General features: G+C 40.1%; 1 long non-coding RNA gene across 2 annotated transcripts; it reads right to left on the minus strand.

Moving 5' to 3' along the window:
- Positions 1–219: 219 nt before the first annotated feature.
- LOC110362598 (uncharacterized) lies at positions 220–6,372 on the minus strand. 2 transcript variants are annotated; one of them, XR_010471327.1, is made up of 3 exons: positions 5,808–6,372; positions 5,076–5,372; positions 220–3,436 (listed from the first exon to the last, which is right to left on the minus strand). It is a non-coding gene; the product is annotated as an uncharacterized LOC110362598 (long non-coding RNA). The 2 variants fall into 2 exon arrangements; XR_010471326.1 differs by lacking the exon at positions 220–3,436 and having other exon boundaries at positions 3,516–5,372.
- Between the last annotated feature and the right edge of the window lie 14,884 nt (positions 6,373–21,256).

Below are 21,256 nucleotides of genomic sequence, written 5' to 3' on the forward strand. Positions count from 1 at the left end.
AAGGTGCGGCTTTCAGAACAGTCCATATTGAGTGTCAGTAGGTTCGGGGAGGGGAGGGGAGGGGAGGAGAGGAGAGGGAGAGGGAGAGGGAGAGGGAGAGGGAGAGGGAGAGGGAGAGGGAGAGGGAGAGGGAGAGGGAGAGGGAGAGGGAGAGGGAGAGGGAGAGGGAGAGGGAGAGGGAGAGGGAGAGGGAGAGGGAGAGGGAGAGGGAGAGGGGAGGAATGTCCATAGTGAGTACAACCATGAGCTTATGGATGTTCTTATTGTATATAAGAAGCAGCAAAGGGTCTACATGACAAAGAAGATTCAGGTAATACGCTAAGCAAAAATTTAAACATATATATATATATATACAACAAAGTGAAACACCTAAATACATTGCAAGGGGAGACTACACATTTCCAGTCACTAAAAGTCCCAGCTCTCAGTGCTCCTCCTCCTTTCTACTAAAATGCTAAAACAGGACTCGAGAAAGTTCTAAATATACAGTGCAGGGAGATAAGGTGGTAATTCTGGGAAAGTAAGGGAAAGGTTTGGCTGGTTTAGGGTGTCCTCTATCATAAAAAAGCTACCAGGGAGCCTTTTTGTGAGTGTTTATAGCCCAGTAGAGAGGAGAAGGGGGTTTGTTATGATGGAGGAAAACCTAGCTCCTCCCAGGGTGAAGGAGAAAAATGGAAGTCCAAGCAAGCCCAGTACCACTGTAAGCTGCTGTCTCCACCATAGCGTGAAGTCCTAAGAAAACAAGACACAGATGCCCAAACAGCCTTAAGGATCCTAGCACCAGGAACATGGCATAGCTTGCAATACCGGGTATAGCTCTGTACTTTTCTTGATCATTACTGTAGAAGATTCAGGTATTGTCCATCATTTTTTGTACTCATATGTATCAAGAGTGCACTGTAACAAGGCATAGAGGTTACCCTTGGTAAAATATTTTGAACAAAAAATGACTAGATAAAACACAAGCACAAAGAAATTCTTATTGTTTAAAAAGAATTGTTGAGGGCATAAAACTGTAGAATCAGATTCTAAGTTTCAGAGGTTATCTAGAGCTTATCTGAATACTAAAACTTGAATCAGGAACAGATATCTGGTCTTCAAAGGCACTCTGTGTACTCCTTTATTCCTCACACAGACGGGTATCTCTGATTACTTGAAATGACAGCTGGCATTTACATGGAAGGAAGGAGTTTCTTTTTTCACTATTACCTCATTGTATATACAAAAACGTTGCTCTGAGATATGATGTGATTTGACATGAAGTGAGGCAATGGTAAAAAGAATTTTTAAAGGTTTCTTTCAGCTTGGGTGGTTCCTGTCAACTTACGAAACCACCAGAGAGCAAAATGCTTTGTAAATAATTAGCAGGTTAATTACCCATAAGCAGTGAGTAATTTGTATTACCTATGTGGTTAGCTCACCACACTAAGACTCATGCTGATTGCACATGTCTGTGTTGCCTTATACATTAAAGGAACAACCCTGCAAGGCACTGTCTGTCCTCAAGTCCCATTGTTGTTCCAACCGTGCATAACACCTAATCCAAAAGAGATTCCTAAGGGATGACAAATGTGTGGTGGATTTCAGATGAGATGCCCTAAGACAATGTACTTTAGAAAACAGCCAAGAAGAGCAAAGAAAGAGAAAAAATTAAGCAACTGAACCCCACCAAAGTGAAATGAAATGTTTGTTGTTCTGGTTATAATAATCTTCCTTTGTTGTCTGTTCAGTATTCATAAAACGACAAGAATCAGCTGTTGTTGGAAGACCTGGGACAAACATTACTGCAGCAGTGGCCACTGCTGCTGACCCTACGCGTGCCTGCGTGCCTCGTCTGCACGCATCCAATGCTCCCTCAGAAATTTTCCATTTTGCCCAGAGACACTTTCCCAGAGTTTCCTTCAGCTCTCTTTAGTACGTGCCTGTGGGTTTCAGTCATACAAAGGCGTCCATGTGCAATTTGTAGGTCAGCAGAGCTGGCTACCCCTTATTAAACAGATCTTTCTGATTCAGTTTGGAAAAATTTGTGGACTTTTACTACATTGACCACAGTGAAACCCAAATTTCCCCTGACACAACTATACTCCCAAGTCCCAGGAGTATCCATGAGGTCATTCGCTGCTCACTGTGACCCAAAACAGATGTAGCACAGCACAGCGCCCAGGATTGCATGCCAAGGAGTGAGTTCACAGCCTGTCTGTGCTGCATTCAACCTGTCAGAGTGCTGAGGACAAAGTAACTCCTGGGTGCCAGAACATGGCGAGTTTAAGGCCCATCCTTACCGCTCAGCCACCACTTCAAACAGATTTCCTTTTAATTTAGTCAAGCATCGAGGTCAGCTACAGGACAGCCTGCCTCTGGACTTTGCCTCAACTGGAAATTGTGATGCTAAAAAGAAAATAGTCAGTCAGCAACAATGACTCAAAAGTCAGATCCCACTTTTTGGTATCCAAAAGCTATCAGTGAGCATCAGAATACCAAGCAACCTAGGCTGCCAAGTGAAGCATGTGTGAATGAGGCAGGACAAAGAAAAAGTATCCTGAATTATGTAGAAATTTTACACTACAGTCCAAAGGAAACATGGCTGGATGAATAAACATAAAATAATGTCAGCTCCTTCCATTTTGTGCAGACTATGCACAAATATCTTCCAGTGGAAAGTTTTGCTTTGCTTTCTCACCAAAATTCTCAGTTAAAGGCTTATAAGTGCTTGCTTTCCCAAAGACCCTGAGAACTGCTGGTAGACCGAGCTGTGCCTTCAGTGCTACAGATCCTACAACATGAGAATTACTATGTGCTACATATAGGTAAAATAAAAAATGCACGGTGTAATATGGTATAAACATAAGCTCAGACATTAGATTAGTGCTTGTGTAAAATGGTTCTCCAGACACAGAGTAAACTAATATCCAACATGCCACAATTCTTTGATTCAATATTTGCTTAAAGACGGGTTTTAACTCCGTTTCTGAAATGATTAGCTTCTGTGGGTTCAAACAAGACCTTTAAATGTTATTTGAACATAGATTTATGGATTATTTGTTTACCAGAAATTAAGTGTGTGAAGCCTTCTTAGTCGCAAGTCGTCAATATGTGGTCTTTTGAATAGATGTGCCTCCCCGCACTCAAAAGCTGTGAGCAAAATGCTTTCACTCCTATGTGAAATGTTTCTTAAAACTTGATTTTGACTACTGGAATAACGTTAGCACCACCTAGAGGCACACGTTAAAACCACGCTTATATTTTACCCAGAAAGATTTCAATTTGAAAATGTCTGTCTGTGATACCTCTTCAATTTAAGAAGGTTCCTCTTTGCCTACGGTTTTGGGGGCTATATCTGATAAAAAAATGTACTCCAACGTCTTCATCCAACATGAGATTTTTTTAATTGCAAAAAAGTATGTGTTCTTTGCTTATCTTCCATCTCAAAAGAAACCTAGAAAGAAAATTAATTTCTTTTCACATAATTAGAATTTTAAAAAATCTCAGCAATGAAAGAGCATACAAAAAGCACAAATGGTTCTCTTTTTTATTGTCTTTAAACAAGGTAACAAGTTATTAAAACCGTAGTCTTAGTACACCTGATTTTGAACACAGCTGATGAGTTCTGTCTTTGAAGTGAGCTAATTTACTTGAGAAAATTCCCCTATATAGCCACCTTCAGCATCTCCTCAAGACTCACAGTCACTTCACTTGCTTGCCTCTGTATTTTTCTTGGCCCATATTACATGTCAGCAAGTCCCAGTCATCCTGTGTTTGTCTCATATGTCTAGGTCCTTCATTTCTACAAATGAGTTCTAAGTCTATAGGAGTGTTTTGCTGTTGGTGTCTCAATACATGACTTTGCATTCCAACTTTTTTTTTCCACATGCCATGAAATGACAGGAACCATCTGTTGTTGGAAGACCTGGGACAAACATTACTGCAGCAGTGGCCACTGCTGCTGACCCTACGCGTGCCTGCGTGCCTCGTCTGTATCAGCCTGTCCTGGGACTCCCTCAGAAATTTCTCATTTTCCCCAGAGACACATTCCCAGAGTTTCCCTCAGCTCTCTTTAGTACGTGCCTGTGGGTTTCAGTCACGCAGACTTTCTATCATTCAATTTTTCAGAAGTACCTAAATTTTCCAGTACATTTTTTTTCTCATTTTCTAGTACAATATTCCAGTTCATCCTCTTGAAAACGTTTTAAAACTTATTTTGTCAGAAATGTATTAACGGATGACAAAGAGGCTTTTTCTTATCTCTGAATAAATTCCTACATTTCTCAAAATGCACCCTTTTCAAGACAAGACCTTTAATACTTGTCTGTTTCTTATGGTATATTATTTCAACTGAATAAATTCAGTTACTATATCCAGCTTTTCTATCGTGTCCCAATTGCTTTTTAAAAGCTTGTTTAGTAGAATATACCATTTTTCTCAGATCAGAGACTCTTTGATGAAGAAGTTTGTTAACTTTCACTAGCAACAACTGTGTCCACTGTCATTAACATAATTTTCCAGCCTACACTGAAAAATGAAATCCAGTCATCATGACTAACAAGGTTATTGAATTTATCTAATAATATTAGGTGCTCAAGACGCACCTAACCAAATGAGAGTCAAAGTTTTTAGCAGAAACCCAACATGATATGATGGAATCTCTTTTAGTTTTTTCTACAAAGACAATTTCAACCTACCCAGTTTTTTTCCTCTTCTGTTAAAGTCTGCCACCACTTCAATATACATTAGTATCTCACCATTACACAGTGTCATTTCTTTCTTCCTTGACCAGCAATATATTTTTGTGTGTCACGTTATTCTGCGTCATGATTTAAGATCTCACTGTTGCTATTCCACCACTCCGTTTCTTTGAGATCCATGTTTGTATCTTCCTGTGATTATTTCTAGTCCTTTGCATTACTATGAAAATACACTCATTTGTTTTTTTCTAATCTCATCTAACATCCCAACACTTCATTACATATACATTATTTCGCTACATGTATCATCTGAATGCTACCAAGTGTAATTTTCTTTCTCCCCACTACCTTACTCTTTATAATGGATGCAAGCAATTTGAGACTACCCTGTACCTTTTTGGCACTTGAATGCTTCACACAGTCACACAAGACAAGTATTCATCGGAAGCCTCTGTCTCTGCCTTTGTGTGCTAGCATCTTCCTCAATTGACTTAAGCTGGAAAACACACATTAGACAGTTAAGTATTTCTTCCAGACCCCAGGAAATGTGTATTTTATTTAAATAAAAAATATGAACGTGACAGCAAGATTCTTGATCTGAAAAAATTACATCATAAAAGCACAGTGGTCATCCAGTTCAACCACTGTCCTTGCTTCACCATCACCATTGACATATCCACCAGCTGTGCTCTGCAAAAACAAAAACAAGGTACAACCTTATTTGCAAATAAAGCTTAAGGACTGAAACTCCTTGTTGCTACATACAGGTGCCATTTTCTGCCTATGGAAGTGTTTAAAGTCAGGAAAATTATGGCAGGGACAGCTTTCTCGCTGGCTGGATTGTGCATCTCTTCTCTTAGCATGGAGATTGTGATGCCATCATTCACAAACCTTTCATTTTTAACACAACCTACATAAGCATTAGCTCCAGTACATGGCAGGGTGCTGATGGGTGACACCGCCAAGTCTGTCTGTCCACTGTTCAGTGCAACACAAGCTGAAAGAAGACCAGGTGCTTTCCCCAGCCCCCAAACTCTTCTACACCAGGCAGCTTGCTGGCTCTCCCCTGGCGTTCAGCTCATAGACAGTAGGTTATAAGAATAAACAAGGGATTTACGGTCTGACCTTCTTTTTAGTATAGGTCATAGGACTTCAGCCTCTGGAGTGACAGGTGCAGTCCTTGTGGCCGGCGGGTCTGGCTGAGGGCTCCTTCTAACCTCTCCATGAGCCTCAGGCCACCCCACGGCCAGGTGCCCCCTTGACAGCTGAGACCAGAGTGGGGCTGAGCCTGCAGCCTCCCGCAGGCAGCAAACAGAAAGCAAAGCGTTGTGGTGCCAGCCATCCTCCGGGACTTCCCCGCATTATCTACCACCAGGTGATCACTTACGGCCAGAGGCTGAGGTGATAAGAGCCATTCAAGCCACACGGAGGGGCAGGCAGAAAAGGGGGGAACTGGCAGCCATGCTGGGAGGCATCTGCCAGAGGGCATGCAAGCTCACAGTGACAAAATAAACGGCCTGGCAGGAAGGTGGGACAGTAATGGCTTTTTAAAATGTGAAACTAAGGAAATCGCTGCAATTACATGCACCTACGAGCAAGCGGTGCTAGGGAAACACCCACCCGAGCACCAACAAACAAGCCGGGGGGGAACCCACCACCCACCATCTTTATTAAGGGCATCACCTTCCCTCTCCCGGAAATGAGTGAGGAGGCCGGTGTCATGGGACTTCCGCCCGGGTCCAACATGTTTGCTTACTCGCGGTCACCTCGCTTGTGTGGCGCGGAAAAGAGCGCTGTCGAGCTGTCGGCGCTCTACCCTTCTGCACCGCCTGGTGTCGATGGTGCGGGAGGCCCTCGGGGTGCGGTCAGGCGGGCGGGCATCTCCGAACCACCGGGCTCAGCGAGTGCGGGGGGCGCGGCGCGGTGGGGTCGCAGGAGGCAGCGGGCGAAGTGCCCGCTCCTTGACTCGCCCCGGGCGCGCTTCTCCCCCGCCCCGACGCCGAGAGGTGAGGGCGGCTCGGCCCGGCTGCCGCTCCGCGCCGGCTGGCAGCGGTCGGTGAGGGAGAAATGGGGCTTTGGGCTCTCTGCCCTGCCCCGAGTGAAACCGCCGCTTCTGGCAGCCTGTGGGGCTCTGATAACCCTCAGTGATGGTTAGAGCGTGAAGCGCCGTCATGTAGCGGCCATGAGCAACAAAGATGATTAAGGGAGTGGAGCATCTCCCATATGAGGAAAGTCTGAGGGAGCTGGGGCTCTTTAGCTTGGAGGAGACTGAGGGGTGAGGTCATTATATATATATAAATATGTAAAGGGTGAATGTCATGAGGATAGAGACAGGCTCTTCTTGGTGACAACCAATGGTAACACAAGGGGCAGCGGATACAAACTGGAACACAGGAGGTTCAACTTAAATATGAGAGGAAACTTCTTCTCAGTGAGGGTGACAGAGCACTGAACAGGCTGCCCAGGGAGGTTGTGGAGTCTCCTTCTCTGGAGACATTCAAAACCCGCCTGGACACCTTCCTGTGTAACCGCATCTGGGTGTTTCTGCTCCGGCAGGGAGGTTGGACTAGATGATCTTTTGAGGTCCCTTTCAATCCCTAACATTCTGTGTTTGGCTTGGCTGTGGGGTGGTGTGCTGGCACCTCCAAACTGGTTCTCTGGTACGTACCTCAGTGTAGCTAACAAAGCATTCCTCTGCCCTGTGTCTGCAGTGTTAATGGCTGACAGCAGAGTAGTGCCGGATCTGAGCTGGTGCTGTAGGTGGAGTTTAGCAGTGTTTTGAGTACCTGAGTTTGGGTACCTGAAAGGAGGTTGTAGCATGGAGGGTGCTGGTCTTTTCTCCCAGGTAGCAAGTGATAGGATGTGATGAAATGGCCTCAAGTTCCACTGGGGTGGTTTAGATTGGGTATTGGGAAAAACTTCTTCACAGAAATGGTTGTGAAGCACTGGAACAGGCTGCCCAGGGAAGTGATTGAGTCACCATCCCTGGAGTTGTTTGAAAGACTTACAGATGAGGTTCTTAGGGACATGGTTTAGTGCTGGAGTTATGGGTGGACTCAATGATCTTGAGGGTCTCTTCTAACCAAGATGATTCTGTGATTCTACATATGTAAGAGGGCTTGGTGTTAATCCTCACCCGCCTGCTGTGAAAATTTGCTGTAGTTTAAATCTAGGATGTGTCTTCCCAAATCAAGAAAGAGCCATTTTTTAAAAGAAGGCCATGCAAGAATACTACAGTATTTAATAATGCCTGACTTCAAGTAATGCTATGGATTCTGTATGCACCTGTGTCTCAGAATGAGTGAATGCTTTAAGGCATCACAGAGAGTGGTTAAAATATCCCTAGCAATGGCTTAGTGATTCTGACAGAGGTTCACAAAAACAGCTTGGGAAAGATTGTTTTATCTTTTTCCCATTGATTTTATTCCATTCTTGAAAGAGCATTAGAAGAAATAAATCACTTCCTTTGATATGAAAACAAGAGTCTTTTTGAGGCTTCTGCTTAGCTTTAGGTGAAACGTCAGTTTAATAATACCATATTGATGATTCTGTTTTTAAAATATAAAATATTGTTTTCTAATTCCTTAAGTAGCAAAGGGCTCTTTGTGTTCTTATGTGATTTCTTTAGGTGAAAAGATGGAAGCAAGGCAATTTGGTGGTTGTTGGTGGAGAGTGTGTTGGTTTCAGCTGTGTCTTGACAAATCGGCTGTAATCCAGACACCTGAGTTTAAGTACTTGGGATGAAATGCAGCAATTGGTTCTCTTTTTCTAATATAGATCTTTGTGTCTTTCTCAATGGGTTTTTGTTTTTCAGAACTTCTTGGGGTTCACAGTATTAAAGACTTCTGTGGCTGATCAGTACTGCTGGCCATCGTGGGTAACAGCTGATCTGTAAAGGTCCTATGCCTTTATGAGGTCTATACAACATGTGTGTGTATTCACTCCTGTGACACCTGAAAAGGGATAAGGTCTTCCAGATCGTACAGAATTTAGTGCCATTGTGAAAAAGAAAGTCACAGGTTACTTGTACCACACAAGGAAGGAATTCAGCAGCTGAACCGTTGCAGGGTGCAACAGTTGGCTGGGCAGTCAGCTGGGATATGCTGGTCAGACTTCAGTTTCCTGGTGCCTGCAACTCAGGTGCAGCAAATGTTGCCTGTAACCCAGGTGGAGAGATAAGGGGAACCAGGGGCTGGGGGAGGAATTGTGGCAAAGGGGACAGAGGAAGAGTAGGGACCTCCAGAGCTCCTTGTAAGAAGACTCATCAAGGAAAGCATGGATTGTGTTTGATCTATTAAATGTGTGGGTTGGCTCACTTGAGATATGATGAAGGGGCTTCATATGCTTGCAAGGCGCTTCTCTTTTTGCAGCATGTATGACCTGAATGATGCAACAGAATGGGCAACCTCAGATGAGGATCATTTTGGGAAGGACTGTAGCCTTTATGAGAGAATGCAGGAATTTTATTTACATGAAGCCTGTGACTTACAGGTTTGTGTTGTATAAGTTGTTGAGTGATTGGCAGTCGTGACTGAAAACAAATTTTTAATCCATGCCTGGCAGGAATGTGACAACTGCGTCAATAAATAATCTCACTGTGGTTTATAACTGTTTTGTTAATTAAAGGCATTACACTGAATTTGTGCATTTATTATTCTATTTTAGGATACTATTGAATTTATGGCTCACTGGCCAAGTCTTCAGATGGATGACTTGCTGCTCATGTTCCAAGAAACTTGGTAACTGCTCATGAAAGCATTTTATGGTGCTTTAGATGTCAAGGTTTGGGACTTTGATTCTTCTCTGTGTATTTAAAAATAATACCTGTCAAGTAAGATAGATTGCTATTTGGGTCATTGAGACAGTGAGTGAGGAGTGTATCTCTGTGTATATGGCTGGATTGCATTGTGCTTATTTGGTTGGGTAACTTTCAGAATTGTCACTTTGACCTCAAAAGTCAGGCTGGTTAACTGTTACAGTTAGGATGATAATTAACAAGGGATAATCACCGTCTTTACAGACTTTTGTGTGTGAGAGGGGTAGAATCAAAACCATTTAGGCTTCCCGCTCCTGCCTTCAGTTTTAGGAGGCTGTTTGGTTCTGAGCTGCTGGTAAAGGCCTCTCTGACCAATGGGTATTTCATGGAATGCTGCTGTCAAGCTACTCTGATTCCAGAAACCACACTGTTTGATAGCAGAACTATTGTGTGGGTTTGAATAATATTTTTTCCGTTAAAATAAGTGAAATCGGGAATTCCAGTTCTGAAAGAGTTGTGAAATATGTCATTAATTACTGAAATACTAGAGTTGTGAAATCCTGATTCAGTAAAAGCTTTTCAGCTTTAAGATGTTAATTTTGCGGCTTATTCTGTAAATGAAATGTATTTAGGCCCCTCAGTGCATCTTTTAAATAAGATGTCTGTTATAAGTTAGTGATGTTTACAAGCTTTTGTCTGATGTGGTATTGTGGTAGTTTGAGTGCAGTGTGTAAATATGCAGCTAATACAACAAGCATAGAACATTGTGATCTGTAACAGATCTCCTGGATATTTGTGAATCATCTATTTAAAGAGAGATGGAGAAGTTGCCTAGAATGTCCTTGTTGTATTGACATCTCTCATCTCTTTATTTCATCACTCCTTTCACCTTCATGGGTGTATTTTTTCTTTATTTGTAGCTTTGGGATTGTGATGTGTGTCTGTGGTGGTTTGGTTTTGTGCTGTTTTTTTCTTTGTTTTGTAATGTGTGTTTTGTTGTTGTGGTGGTGGTGTTGTTTGTTTTGTTTTTTTAAATAATGGTGTCTCCCAAATGAGCTTCAGGGACCAGTGTTAACTTTCCCATTATTTCCCTGTTTGTAATGACAGGATCAGCTAAAACTTCATCTCTTAACCTCTCAAGAGCCTGCTTGGCTTCTTTTGGTAACAGAACTAGCCCCTGAGAACCCTGTGACCTGCAGCCGGTTGCTGTTAATGAGCTGACAAGCAGGTGAGTTGCAAGTGAAGTGCCTTTATGTACATTTTCTTGACCCTGCGCTGCCTTCCAGGGTCTGCCAGCTGTGCAGGGAAGTGGATCAGGGAGCTAATGCAGGTTAATTATCCTGTGTTGGCGGGGATATGTTTTGGGGGGGTTAAATACTCTGCTGTGAGACTACGCTTAAAAAGGCAAAACAATAAAAAAGGTTAGTGATGGTGGTATTTCTGTGATGGTTTAAAATGATCAAACTTAATTACAAAATCAAGATATCTTTTTTTTCTGAAGTTCCTACAAAAGCCTTAACTGATATGCTTACTGACTTGATTTGTTCTTGAACTACATTCATGATGACCCTTGGTTGCGTTACTGATTAAGTTTAAAAAAAAAAGTCATCAGTTTTATGCACTCCCTCCACTTTCTGTACATGACAGAACAGTCTAAGACTAAACAGGGTGCCCAAGTATTTATTGTCTGACTCGCCTGCATGGGAAGGGACGTAGACAAAGCACTTGGTGCTTCTACACCATCATTCTCAATTGCAGCACTAAATCGAAGTGGAAGTAATCATCTAGAATTGGAGTATAATGTCAAGAAGACTGAAAGCACAGCCTAGTAATTTAACCTCCACATTGGAAAGCTGAGAATTAGCTTGCTTTTGTCTTTTAAGAAATTATGACCTGCCCCAAGAGAAATTTTTCATAGGAAAGGGATGCCTGTAATATCTAGGTAACTGTAATCCCAGGGATAGGAATGAAAAATTGCATGCAATTGCATGGAAAGACTATTGGATTGAATGGTGATTGATGGGATGTTTTTCAAGAAACTCAAATGTACAAGCCTAAATCTGTTCTCATGACTCAAAAGACTGAAAATAGAGTATGTTTATTAGAAGAGTTCTCAAATAAGGGCACAAGTTGTTGGGTTAGCGCTGTGCCATTCTGGGTGTTTGTAGTGCTAACTCAGCAATTCCACTGGCAGGAAGAGCAACATGTTCTTTGGAAAGCTGTGCTAAGCTTTATGACAAGTGCAGAGCAAGAATGAAACTGCATAATTATCTCATTTTTTTAATTGCTTAGTATTATTTAAAATTTTATATTACTTTGGAATTTGGCATTGAGGAGGTACTAAAAATCTCAACTCTCTACCCTGTCTTCCATATATATTACCCTTCACCTAGCTAGAGTACTTCCTCTGCTTCTCTCTGTTTCTCTGAGTTGTTTTGTTGGGGGTTTTCTTTATTGGGTTTTGAGTGGTTTTTTTTGTTTGGTGTTTTGGGTTTTTTTCTGTTGGTGGGGTTTTTGTTTGGTTTGGTTTTTCCTCCTGTGTAAAGATTAAGCTCATGCACACTGAAATCTAGTATTTTGGAATTTGTGAAAGTCTGTCCCTGTAGCCCTAAAAATATATTGGGTCATCTTAGTTGCATTTCTGTCAGACTTGCAGTAGTTGTATTGTATCTCCTTGATTGTCTTGTGCAATGTTGTATCTCAGAGCACAGCCACAGGGGATGATTAAAACCAAAGACAAGATTATCTTTTTAGCTTCAAACCCCAGTTCTTTAAGCGTGCATACCCCTGGTTTGAAAAGTACTTGCTTTGGTCTTAATGCTTGAGTTGTGAACCTGTCAATCAGATGAATGTGTTTGTGTTATTTTTCTGCATCAAAATGTATCATTTCCTAACTTACGGTACACTGTGGCTACTGTCTAATTTATTAAAGCATTATAGTTTGCTTTGCATCTGATAAGATCTGTCTTACCAATTCTCTGAATTTATTTTTGTCTTGCTTTTTATGTTGGTGTTCCACTTCGAAAAGCTTTTATCTTCATCATTTTATGATTGTGCATCCGTTTCCTTCCACTATAGTTTTCCTAGTTTGTTTCTCTGTGTTGGTTAGAGTGAAAGTTAGGAGCGTCTCATAAATTACATGTAAGCTGTAAGTCAACCCAGCAAAACTGTTTTACTAACTTTATTATAGAATGATAGCAGGTTCTTGGAATGTATCTTTCTGTTTTCTTTTTGCACAGATTGAGTAATCAGTCTATCACATCCTAGAGGGGGAAAAAAAAATATTCCAAATACTGTGACAAATTTCATAAATATTTCTAGTTATTCTGAGACAGCAACAAAGTTTCAGTCTTTGGCTGTGTGTGTTTTGCATTTGGCTGCTTCTGTCCTTAATTCTTACATTCATCTTGGCTTAATAGGAAAAAATATTTTAACTGTTATACTTTGTAATTCAGTGGAAGCCATTAGAAATAGCTATAGCAAGTTTAAGATAAAGTAAAAAAAAAATTTGTACTTACTGAAAAATAAGGTTTAGGGGAGGAAAAAGAATGTGTTTACAATACCTAATATAAGCTCTTCTAATTTTGGCAGAGTACAATTGTCATATATTCCTCTTTCCGTTCCATTCTTAACTTTTTCTCCTAAAGAATATTACTTGTGGCAGGAAACTTAAGTTTTCTTTGCTGTGAAGTGCTGTCCTTTTTCATTCCTCTGTAAGTTTGGTTTTTTGGCTGGGGGAAGGGTATATAGGGGAATTGTTTTTTTTCTAAGAATTGAGTTTAGATCTATGCTGAAGAACTTCTATGTTTTAAAGACTTGATGTTTATAGTAGTTTCTCAGTGGGTATCAAGATGCATAGTGCAGTTTACTTGAACTGAGCATCTGGACATATCTCCTTACAGCCCAAAGGTTTTATGGAGGGGTGGGGGTGGGGGTGGGAGGTCTTTGTGTTTTTTCACTCCGGGGCTTTGTCCAAACTTGGGAACCTCAATTATCATTTAAACTTTAAAGTATTTGTAAAGGGCTTTCACATTCTAAAGGGGGAAGATTTTTTTTTCCTTCCCTTTCCTTCCCCCTCTCTTCCCCACCTCCCAGTTGCATTTTGGAGAAAACCTTCAGTCTGTTTTTTCATAGAAGGTCATAAGAACTGTGGCCACATCCATGTCCAGTTTTGGCAGCTGAACACACTGTTGTCCTTGCTAATGCAAGTCTTAACTGTTTTATTTTGCCTTTTTATTTGGACACAAAGAGATACTACTGAACTCCAGCTTTGTGTTTGTTTTTCATTATGACTTTCATAAAGTTATGCAATATGAGTTGGGATTCAGTAAGCAAGAACAATAAGGTTCTGTCTGGCAAGTACCAACATCCCTTTTTCAAAAAAGGATAGGAAATGTTGCTGTCCAAGATAAAAAGCAAAATAACTTCAGTTTATGTTTCTAGGTAATAATATCCTGAGTTTGTTCATCAGTTTTTAATAGTCTACTTAGTCTTAGGATATCTCACAGATACAGATGCATTCTAGTCTTGGACTCTTGGTTAGTCATATTCACCTTGTAAGGTATGGGAGGCATTTATCAGATGTTGCTGGGGGGTATCAGTATTGCTGGTATTCATTCTGATTGCAGACAGTGTGACTGCAGCTTTTGTAGTCATCAGTATTTGGAGTGCACTACAAGAAAACTTTTCATGGTGAGCAACCTTATACATTATCTTCAGTGAAAAATGTCAAATGACTCAAATGCACAAACTGTACTGTCTCAGAAAGCACAATTGTGTATGATCGGTAATGCTGGCACTTCTTGTAAATCTAATGTGTGTGTCTAAAGACCTGTAAAAAGAGCATTCTCATTTTTGAATTTAAATATCTTAGTTAATGTCAATGTCAGAAGTGCACGAGCTTGCTTGTTCGGGTCCTTCAAGCTAATTTTCCCTCTCCTATTCTGTCACCTAACACTAAGGGGACAGAGTTTTTTTGGGATCCTGGACAGAATGATGATGGCGCTAAGCTGTAGTTACAATTAAAGCTTAATTTTCTTAACGGGATATTATGACTAGTATAGCACAGAATTTATTATTAGAATCACACAGAGTTTCTACGAGAAGAATCAATGTAGTACAATTTATAAGTAGCATAATACAGCATTTATAATACAGCTTAAATTAAGGTTTATAATCAACTGGACCATTTGCAGGTCAGGTCAAGTCTTAATATGTGCTTTGCTGTATCAGTAGAACAATCATAATTCAGACTCAAAAATCATTTAAAAGAATGACCCGTGATGGGGTCACCAACAGCACCTGCCTGGCCATGTGCCTGGGACCTTCAAGGCTGCAAGGAAGGGAGTAATTGGCCTGGCGCCTGGGAACCTTGAGGCTGGTAGGGAGGGGAAGAAGAAATCTGTTTGGTTTGTCTACTTGGTTCACAGGACCTTCAGAGCCTGATAATGAGGGAAAGGGAATGAAAATGTGATCTGCTCAGTCACAGAGAATGACTGTTTGCCTTATGAAATGGTGTTAGTTTAGCTGATCACATTGTCAGGGGTCAGGAGCAGGGAACACTGGTCACATATATATGCTTCTTTCCTTTTCATGAACCTTTGAGAATGTGAGGGAGATGCTAAATAAAAGAACTTCTTAAGCAGTCTTTTGTCTCTTTCTCACTGGTTTTATTCAGTGTTCTATTTTGGTAGTCTTTAGGGACCTTTATCTTGTATAGAAATTGGTAAGCATGATCCAGAGGAGATCGACAAGATGTTAGCAGTTGTTTATCAGGCTCAAGGAAAACAGGATGTAATGGATTCACACTTTAGAGATATTTGACATACGGTTTTAACAGTTAAAGCTGGTATTTGTCAAGACTCTGAGCATGTGGGGTTTTTTTGTTGTTGTTGTTTATGGGTGGGAGGTTTTTTGTTTTTCTTTTCTGTACCACCGGCATAAACAGTCAAAATCCTTCTTTGTTTGGGTGCTGTTGGGAAACAGTCATTCCAGTTTTTTTCTTGAGCATGGAAAACTATTCTATTATGAAATTGTACATCTGTCGGTTGCTACAGGGGCCTGCTTAATGGGATTGGGCTGATCTGATAATGAAACATGGTAGCAAACATCCTGTTTACTGCATTTCATAGGCTGGGCCACTGCATCTGTGTTACATAAAGCATTATCATTTCTAGATGGAACCATGTTCCCAAATATGCTTTTATGATCCCAGTACTCACCAAATTAATAGTTTTCTTTATGTTCATGTTCCTAGTGGGGTAGACAATTGAAGAAATAAACTGTCTGCTAAAATGAGGAACTCTAGTTTGAAAATTAGATCTCTTAATTCACCTTCTTTTAGTATAGGATAATTTACTTTTTGGATGTGTGTGGCTTCCTGAATCTGGCACTTAGACGTGATCTTTTTAGATGCCTTAAGGTGGCTGAAATGTGGTATGGCTGGAGTGGCTTATGCTTGTTGAGCAGTTACTCAGTTACATCTGATGTGCAATTGTATTATGAGAACGCATTTCTTAAGCAGAGGTTTAAATCTTGTATTGTAAAAGAAGGTTGGGAAACTTAAATTGCCTAACATGTTCTTGTGCAACTTGAGGCTTTTCTGAGAGAACTCCTGGTGGTGAAAGCCAAGTAGCGAGGTACCTCACTGAGACCTTTTCAGGGGTTTTGGGTACTTCCTTGAAGAGTTGACTTAAGTAATGCAGGAGGCTGTCAATGTGAGTAGCATGGATGTACATAATCTCTGCGTTTCCAAGTGAAGTACTGTCTCTTTTCATCTGTTCAGGATGGATTGTTGGCTAACTTTCTTTTCCATGTTGTTTCCTTTTTCTAAAAGAGACAGCTCATGTAATAGAGGAACTCCTTTTAGTAAATACCACTGTATAATTAAGTTCTTCCCTGTTCCCAGGGATTGAATTTCCTCCTGCTGCATTTTTCCATAGTGTTGCATTACAGATTTAAAATAAGCAAGTAGGGTGTTGCTCTCTCAATCTAGGGAGTTTCCTATATGTACTGTCTTCCTGTATATGAGAGCTTTTTGCTTGTTTGGCTTAGGTTTTTCTGCTGCTCATGACATTTTGGTGAAGTGCTGTAACAGTCTTGAGAGCCAATGTATTATGATGAGAGAGCCAATGTATTATGATGATACATGACTCTTGCTAAACCAGTATCCTGATTTTTTTTTTTTTTTTTTTTTTCCACTATCATCTCTTTGCAGAGACTGCATGTCATATACCAAATGAGGCTTGCGGAGGGAGGTAATTATCTTTATTAGACTGGCTTATAATGGGACAGGGCGCCACACAAGCTTTTAGTCACACAGTGACCTCAAAGGCCTTATGTACCCAGATGCACATCAGGTCTTTTTACCAGCTATATTAGTTAGCCTAATAAAAGGTATTACCTCTCCATAGAAACATTGCCTGACTTTGCAGCCTTCATGATCTAAGGATGCAACAACATGGCAACCACTACCCAGGCTGACTGACATGGTCTTCTGTGTACTATTTCCAGTTCCCCCCCTCTCTTGTTTGCCACATGCACCTTTCAGGTCTAGGGTTTTTATATTCAAGATATGATGAAGTCCTCTTTGATCATTGTGGTCTTTTCTTTAAGTATATTTTGAAACAAAATTTAATTTGTCTAAACTGAAATGGAAATTTTCACTTTGCAGTGCCTCTGGCATCTTTCAACATTGCTTTAGTGCATGGTTTTTAATAAATGAGACCCAGGTTTGTAACTCTGGAAAGCTAAAGGTCATCCATTGTTCATGTATGAGCATGTGTAATTTATCACTGTCATGTTTATTTGCTTTAAAACTTGTCTTCATGAGCAACACAATGCTTCATGGGATGACATTTACTGTTGCCTTTCAGTTACTAAGTGAAGGATACTAGAAGCTTGTTTCTGATGCCTGTTTTACACAGGATGTATTTCCTGCTTGAGACAATAACTAAACTCAAAAGCAGTTTAACTAATAAGGTGTTAGGATGTGTCACTAATGATGTCTTCACTTGCCCTGTTTTATCTCTGTGGATATTCTCAGTTTTCTTGTAAAAAGATTTTAAACTAGGTTATTATTGTAATAATTAGAAGACTTGGGAAGTGTTTTTTGCTAATAAATGCACACAGTTTATGAAAATGTATACATGATGGGGCACTATGGCTATGTTTTCTGTTCTGAAAAAAAAAGGCAGTTTTCCCAATAACTAATTAGATTGAAGTAAAAAAAAAAAAAAAAAATCAGATTACATACTGGAAAGCCATTAGCCATTACATTGCCACCACAAAACTTTTTATTGCTAATGGAACAGATGTACTACAGGGATTGTTACCAATACATAAAGTATTACGGCAAATACCCATGGCAAAGGGGCTTTCCTGGCTCCATCCTCTTGATCACTGTAGTTGCGTAGACAGGTATGTTATAAAGGAGTGTGCGTATAGAAATAGTACCAATATGAGAAAAGGAAAGACATTAAATATTCCACTGAAGTACCTCAGACTAACCAGGTATAAGTAAGGAATTCTGAAGAGCAGTAATATAAACCACCACTAGATATTCTTATTTATTTAAAACAAAATGTCTTAGAAGTCTGTACTGATGGTGATTACAGGTAGACACTAGTATACTTCTCAGTGTCAGAGGTACATAAGAAAGCTTAACAACAACAAAAAAATCACACCATTTCAAACTATCTACAGTTATGTTTTAGCATCACTCAGTAGCTATGGTTACTCACTGCCTCAGAGCTGTTGATGTCTCGTTTGCTTCTGTTTAAGATAAATAACTTCCTTCCAAAGGAAGAGGTGTTTTTTCCCCTCTGAAAATTCAAGGGAAACATTTCAGTAGATCTTGAGAAGTTCAACATTGATAGAAAAAAGCAAGTGGAAACTGGGATTTTGAGAGTAACCCTAAACTCCTCAAAACAATCATTGCATTCTTCCTTCCTCATGAAGTATTCTAAATGTGAGATGTGCTTTTGTCCCGTTCTGCATAGTACCAGTGCAGTTTTGGGGTAGTCTTAATGTTTTGGGACAGGTTAAATTTAAAACAAACAAACAAAAAGCTTAACTGGATCTGTTCTGATGTGTATTTTTCAGGATCAAATATCTGATTGAAAAAAGCATATTCTTCAAGTCATTCTAAAATTATGCTTTATATGCAAGTAATTCTTACTATCTACATATGGTCATTCTAAATTGCTGTTCTTGAAAGTTTTTATTCTTAAGCGTGCAAGTTGATATCATGCAGTGTTGAAGTGGCATTTGTTCAGTCTTTAGACAAAGAACCTCAAAGTGTTAGAAAAATATCTTAGTAGCCACACTATAATGTTAGCACAGTAATCTCAATATGTGGAAATTGAGGAGTTAGCTTTTTTATTAGACTCATTTGGAAAATATTCACTTCCTGAAATATATACTACATTAAGTATTGCTGTGCTGCTTAATGTTTTATCTGAAATATTGAGAAAGAATGTTGTGTAATTTGAGTTTAATCTTTTATTTACTAGTTGTATGGGATTGTAATTTAGCAAGCAAGGATAGAATGTGCTTAAAACAGCTTTTTTATATATTCTTGGGATTGTTATCTGGGATCAACCAGTTCCCTACTGAATTTTGAAGTGCCAGATCTGTGTTCCAAATCAGTTTGAACAGCTTTATTTTTTGAAAACTCATGGTACAATTAAAGTATTGATTGAAATGGAGTTTGGAGCTTTCAGAGATTGGAGGGTTTTGTGGGACTGTATAAAAAGACAGGGTGTTTCAAAAAGATGGACCCAATGTGTTACAATTACACAAAACTTTACAAATGGTTTAATGTTATCAAGTTTTAGTAACCTTTTTGTAAAATGCCCTGTGTTCCTTCCACCTGCTGTGTGGACAACATCAAGATGATCATTGATAGTTCATGGTTTCAGAGAAACAGTGATTTCAAATTGGGTCCATCTTTTTGAAACACCCCACAGTGTGCCTTGCTGAAAGAAAAATAACCTGGTGGTCTCGCTGCTCTAAAGGACCATGTTCCTTTTCATGACAGACACTAAGCCATTGCTGCTTAAGCTGTTTGGGTAAAAAGGTTGATAGTTTGCCTACAAAGATTACCATACAAACACTAAACATCTAAGAGGACAAAAATTATTGAGTTAAATGTAGTAATTGTGATCATAATGTTGTGGAAAGTTTACGTTTCTCTTGAAAAGGAACTTTGATAAATTCAGTGTATCGAGTTTCTGAATTTGAAAATAGTGTTAGGAAGACTATTCTTCATCCTTGTTGATCAACAGATCTGCATTACCAATGACTGAAGTTCAAAGCCCTCATAAGCTGTGTAATACCTACACTTAGAGTGAGCAGACTGCTGGGGAACCAGCTGCTTGTCCCTTTGGCAGTGCTGCAGCAAGGGCATCTTAGAGGTTAATCAGTATTGTCATTAGGTATCCTCATTTCCCTGTTAGTGCCTGTAGCAGTCTTCTTACATTCTTTGAGTAACCTAAACTTAACTCGGATAATTCCTTGTGTAATAAATTCAATAGGACCATATGGTTTTGAATGTTATTTTTATTTTACACTGAATAAAGATTTATTTATTTCAAGAAAATAGCAGCTTGGTATAGGGCAAAGGTGTGGGGGGTTTTACCTGCAAGCAGTCACTGAGTTGCCTTTTTTTTTTTGCTTTCAGAGTTTGACAGGAAGCAGAAACAAAGTTGAAGCTGGAGTTTGGCTTTTATCAATGAAGGGTTGGAGCAGACACAACTTGGACATCAAAAAGGAGCAGTGCATATAATTTTAAGGGGAAAACAGTATCAGAATTCTTAAATCTGTCTAAGAAAGGAAAAAGACTGATCTTGGGATTGAGCAATGTTGGTCTTTCTGTAACAATAAGGGGACAGCTTTGGTGTAAGCAAGTCAAACTAATATCCGTCCTCCTTGTTTCCTGTTCACCTTCAGCTGTGCCTGAAGTTCTAATTCATGGCAGTTGGTTCAGCATATTCTAGCTTGTCATAGCTGGTTTGTGTTAGCTGGTTTTGAAATAAAAATGGGTAATATAGTAGGAGAAAGAAAGAGTATGTGGGGCAGGAGTTCATGTTGGGAAGGGTTAGTAGACATTCCATGTGTTTGAATGTAGGAAAAGAGGGATGAGGTTGCTTGAAAAAGTGTCCTACCCCCTTTCCCTGTCTGGCCTCTTCTACTCATGAGGTAAGGAAAAGGAATGGAGCTTCTAAAAGTTCCACTCAGATACAAGGTGGGGTGGGAGCAGTCCCTTATGTTGATGGGATCAAGGGTGAGAAAAGGGAACATTTTTCTGTCTCTGTGGGGACTTCATCCTTCCAGACCTCTGATTCTCAGGGTATTATTCCTTTTCACTTGGCAGGTTATGAGTTGAAAAGTGAACCTTGGGGTTTTGTTTGGGTTTTCTGTTTGTGTTGGAAGTGGACTTAAAGCAGAAGAAAGTGGTCAGGGGAAAGTGTTCAGTGAATGTAAGCTATTGTGGTTCAACACTTGCTCTGAATGAATCATGAGACACACATGTATTTTAATTCTTGGTGTTGAATATGAATGGAGTTCTGCCATGTACAAAAGCAAAGGTTTCAGAATAGCAGCTTGGGTTCAGTGTTTGTCTGAGGTGGGAACCCTGTTTTTGTTTCAGCTCCCTTTCTGATGAGAGTACAAATGGCAATTCTTAGTGCAACTCCTCTGCATTGAAAACAAATATTCTAGTTGTGTCTTCAAAAGGGAGTTTAAGCAGTATTCGGCATACGGGTATACTAGAATGAACACACCTTGTGTACTCTGAAACTTAGATCTAAGATGCTAA

The sequence above is a fragment of the Columba livia genome, chromosome 3 (assembly GCF_036013475.1).
Source record: "Columba livia isolate bColLiv1 breed racing homer chromosome 3, bColLiv1.pat.W.v2, whole genome shotgun sequence".
In the NCBI taxonomy this organism is placed as follows: Eukaryota; Metazoa; Chordata; class Aves; order Columbiformes; family Columbidae; genus Columba; species Columba livia.